Genomic DNA, 5,028 nt, shown 5'->3' on the forward strand with positions numbered 1-5,028 from the left:
TCCTCTGACGATTGAGTCCTCTGATATTTGACTCCTCTGACGATTGAGTCCTCTGATAATTCGACTTCTCTGAGTTTGAGTCCTCTGATAATTCGACTTCTCTGACGATTGAGTCCTCTGATAATTCGACTCCTCTGACGTTTGATTCCTCTGGCGACAGAGAGTTCGCCATTCCTCTGACATTTCTCCATTGCTCTGCCAGAGAGTTCATGATTTCGCTGCCCGGGCAAGTTGATTCCTCTGCCCTGGCAAGCATTTCTCCGCTGTTCCGCCGAGCTACCCCGCTCTACTCGACTGAGTTTTTCCACTTTGACCACCGAGCATTTCTCTGCTCTGGTCTCCGATTCAACTTACGTTTCTTCTTGGTGATATGTTTTTAAGTGAGTTATATGCTGTCGCAGCCCGAAATCCCGACACTAGTGATAGTGGGGTACGAGTATCGATACGACTATTTTTAAAGAATAAAGGAATAGAAGAGTAGGTCGAACATCAAGCGGAAGCTCACATCAAAGCATGCTAAGGAAAATATTAGGGATTATTGCCATAAAATACACATAGTTTGCTAATTTTCTGATTTATAACATGACTTTAAAATTTGGCCAAAAAATACATCAATTTTAAATTCAATCTTAATTTTAACATAGTTTGAATTTATGAAAAATAAAGATCTATGTGGCATATTATTTTTTATTTTAAATCTAGATGGCATATTAATATTTGTTTTAAATCTATGTGGCAAATCCACATACACAAACACACACACACACCACATACACACAAATACACACTAACTCACACATACCACACACACACAAACACGAACACACACCACACACACACTCACAGAGACGCCGCCCGCCCCCTCTCTCTCGGCGCTCCTGCCGCCGCCGGCTCGACGGTCGTGCCGTCGCCGGAGCGGCGTCTTCTCCCTTTGTTCTATCTCTCCTCACTCATCTCTCGTCTCTCAGCTCTCCCTTCGTTTCCCCTGAATTCAAAACACCCACACACAAACAGTGGCGGCGCCGCTCCCTTCACAGACAAGAGTAGTCGCCGACCGCCGCCTGAAAACTTGAGCTCCCTCTCCGCGAACTCCGGCGAAGATCAGCTCTATCCCCAAATCGAATTAGAGCCACCGCCTGAAATCGGCCGCCCCAAATCGGAGCCTTCTTTCTCACCGATAACCCACCTCGCTCTTGCTCTATTTTCTGGCGATAAAGGAGCTCTCCAAATCAGGGTCGATGTAATTTTTTTAAGCTCCAACCTATTTCCAACTGAGGGAGGAGAGATAGAACGAAGGGAGGAGACGCCGCTCCGACGACGGTACCGCCGTCGAGCCGGCGGCGGCAGGAGCGCCGAGAGAGAGAGGGCGGGCGGCGTCTCTGTGAGTGTGTGTGGTGTGTGTTCGTGTTTGTGTGTGTGTGTGTGTGTGGTGTGTGTGAGTCAGTGTGTGTTTGTGTGTATGTGGTGTGTGTATCAGTGTGTGTTTGTGTATGTGGATTTGCCACATAGATTTAAAACAAATATTAATATGCCATCTAGATTTAAAATAAAAAATAATATGCCACATAGATCTTTATTTTTCATAAATTCAAATTATGTTAAAATTAAGATTGAATTTAAAATTGATGTATTTTTTGGCCAAATTTTAAAGTCATGTTATAAATCAGAAAATTAGCAAACTACGTGTATTTTATGGCAATAACCCCAAAATATTATTAATTGAACCCAAGGGTAAAATCGTCAACGTCGTTGTAACTTTTTAATTATCAGGAATTTCACGAACAAAAACAAAACAGGTATAGCTTATTTTTCATAAGGAAACATAAAATGCAGAGTGTCGCAGCAAAAGGCGAACCAGTTACATGTATGGAGACACATAACCGTGAGTATATTACTTGATTCATATTTAAAGTAACTTCACATCAAGACTTTATCGATAAAAAGGAAATACGATAAAGCAAATACGTCATCTAACGATCCCCCACCAGCACCAGACCAATCTCACTCCTCGCTTAGCCTGCACATTTAGAAATACATGCAGGGCGTGAGTATATAATACTCAGTGGGCAAACGCCGAAAAACAAGAAAGGCGCTCTTAGAGCTATAAGTTTGAAGCTTGCCACATCTCAGCAATACACAGAAATAAGTTAGTATCAATGAATCTGTGCATGCAGTTTTCATAATCAACATCATAAATAAGTAACTGCGCAGTTTAAACATTCATCATGTATGTACCACATCCACTACTCATCATCAAAGGTACTGAGAAGTAGGCCTCCCTCTCAAGTACCGTGACCGGCCGACCCGAAGACGGCTCACAGTCACCTCTGTGCACAAAATCCCGCTTGTGGCAGGACCGAATTCGTCTCATCAGTAGAGGGTAACACACAAGCTCAACATCAAAAATCGGCAAGTCAAACAGTTCTCAAACATCATTTATCTCAAAACATTTGATAAGTTCTTAACATCATTACATCATTTTAGAAAGCTCATATGATAAACATATACTCAAAATATTGCCCACCTGAAGACCTTACTCAAAAACTCCCGTCAAAGCGGAGTTACTTATTTCCTTGCTCTGCTTGTGTCTTCAGGGATCATCGTCATCATCGAAGGTTCATGTCAGAAAATGAATCTCGATTAGAAACTCATTGGCAAAATCTCATGCCTTAACTCATGTTCTATCTTATATTCTATCTCTTAATCAACTCTACATAAACTCTTCACTCATTTCAAAACCTTAAGTCCAAGGATAGGTTTCAAGAAAATCATGATTCTAAGTCTCGATTCATCTCTCATATAAGACTCGTCTAATCTCATTCAAACACTTAGGCAACACAATCACATAAGGCACATAAGAAAATACCATCAAACATCATCAAGACATGTTCTGTTTTTACACAGACTCGACTTAAAACTTCAACACGTTCTGACTCCGACATCCCCTGGATTCCAGACTCATACCAAAAGAAAGGTATTTGAGTCTAGTTTCATTTAAAAAAAAGTAGAGTCAGAAACTCCAAGTGGTTTGGGAGATATGGCGTTTTTACCAAGGTCTACCATATTCGGCAGTTTTGAGCAATCGGAAACATTGATTTTTTTAAAATAGTAAACGTCGTCAAACTGAGCTCAAATTTGGTGGATATCTAGCTCATACAGTAAGGTTGATACCATAAAAATTTGGAAAGCTAGATCACACATGAAGTCACTGAAATGAATGACTTTGTCCCCTGTTCTCTGAAATTCCCGGCAGAAATGTGCAGATTTGGTTTTGCATTTTATAAAAATAGTAAATCAAGTCCAAATGACTTGAAATTTTACCGGTATGCTCAACACTCATGTAGGGACATGCTGTAAAATATTCAAAGCCATTAGACATCGACAACCCGTCGATCACAGTAGGTCAGTAGCCTACGAAAAATCACCAAAAATTCATTCCCAACTCTTAAATGCTCAAATCATCATTTATACAAAGCAAACACATCAAAACTCATTTTAAGCACTTAAAGCACTTAAAAACATTCAAATACATCAAAATACTCATAATACTCAATCTTGACTCTTTTCTTTCATCATCCACTCAAATCTCAAGGAAAACGTTTCTACAACGTATTAAGTAAATCCTCTTCTCAATTTCATGCTTAAAACACTTAATCATTCAAAATGACCTCATACTTCATATAACTCATTTTTCACATATATTTCCCTTTTTATCATGTAAACTAACTCTAGTGAAAAACTCATATATCAACATAAAATTCTCAACAAAAGCATGACATCTTTCACATAATGGTCATAGATCAAAATAGACCACATTTAAACAATCGATGACTTCTCAAAATATGAAACTCAAAAATTCTCATATACTAACTCAAGTCAAATTTTTACTTAGTTAACAATAGACTTAATCATACATAATTATACACTAACATCATGCTCAATTACACATATCTTAAGCTAAATCACTTAATAGACACATAGACAAGAAAGTCCTAATTTTTATTAAACTAACTCTTTGAAATTTTTACAAATACATACAAATCTCTAATCCATTCATAGATCTATCAATTTTTGTCATTTAATCTCACATCAAAACCATCAATTCACAAATAAGGGCATATATACACATATCCCTAATTCTAGTAAACTAACTCACATCAAAACTCCAATTGACATCATATACTCAAATTACTCCATCAATCATCATCATATACACCTCATAAACTCATTTACATCATCAATTCATCACCTTGATCATCAACTCAAAAATTCCCAAATTGGGGTAAACTAACTCAACCAAATTTTTACATCACAAAGCATAGCTTTTCAAAACACACACAAATCATCACCAAACATATCATAGATCATTTTTCTCACCTCAATTCAAGGAAAGAAGAAGAAAAATTTTTGAAGGGTAAGATACCCATTTTTTCGAAAATTTGAAGAAAAAGGGAGGGGGTGATTTCTTGCTCCAATCCTTCAAATAAACTCACATACAAACTCATACAAGTCTAATCTATGAATATAGAGATTACTTACTCAAGTTCTTCACCAAAACTCAAACTTTCTCTCTCTAGTCTTGAAGCCTTCCTTCAAGGATTCTCTTGAATTCAAGTTAATAGGATGTGTTTATGGAGGATTTAAGTAGTGATTTATGTGTTTGGCATACTTGGGTGAAGCTTCGAAGGTTTCATCAATGGCTAACAATGGAGGAAAGTGAAGTGAGAGATGAGGGAGAGGGAGAGAGATCGAAAATGGGGTGGAGAAGAGAGAGGAAAATCCTTTGCAAGATATAGAAGGATTTGGCTAATCTTTGGAAAGATTTGTGAATCTTAGAGAATATTTGGCATTAATGCCTTGATCTCTCTCTCTCTAAATCTCTACACTCTCTTAATCTCTACTCTCTAAATCTCTACTCTCTCAATTCTATACTTAGCAAAATGTGGGAATTAATCATATGGTAGGGAAATTAAAATAATAGAGAGAAGAGTGATTAAATAATAATCACAACAACTATGGAAATAAATA

At 37.7% G+C, this 5,028-nt stretch overlaps 1 long non-coding RNA gene across 1 annotated transcript; it reads right to left on the bottom strand.

Moving 5' to 3' along the window:
* Positions 1-1,782: 1,782 nt before the first annotated feature.
* Positions 1,783-4,779, bottom strand: LOC130989124 (uncharacterized). Its single transcript, XR_009090485.1, has 2 exons — positions 4,540-4,779; positions 1,783-2,588 (listed from the first exon to the last, which is right to left on the bottom strand). It is a non-coding gene; the product is annotated as an uncharacterized LOC130989124 (long non-coding RNA).
* Between the last annotated feature and the right edge of the window lie 249 nt (positions 4,780-5,028).

Source organism: Salvia miltiorrhiza, chromosome 6 (genome assembly GCF_028751815.1).
Source record: "Salvia miltiorrhiza cultivar Shanhuang (shh) chromosome 6, IMPLAD_Smil_shh, whole genome shotgun sequence".
In the NCBI taxonomy this organism is placed as follows: domain Eukaryota; kingdom Viridiplantae; phylum Streptophyta; class Magnoliopsida; order Lamiales; family Lamiaceae; genus Salvia; species Salvia miltiorrhiza.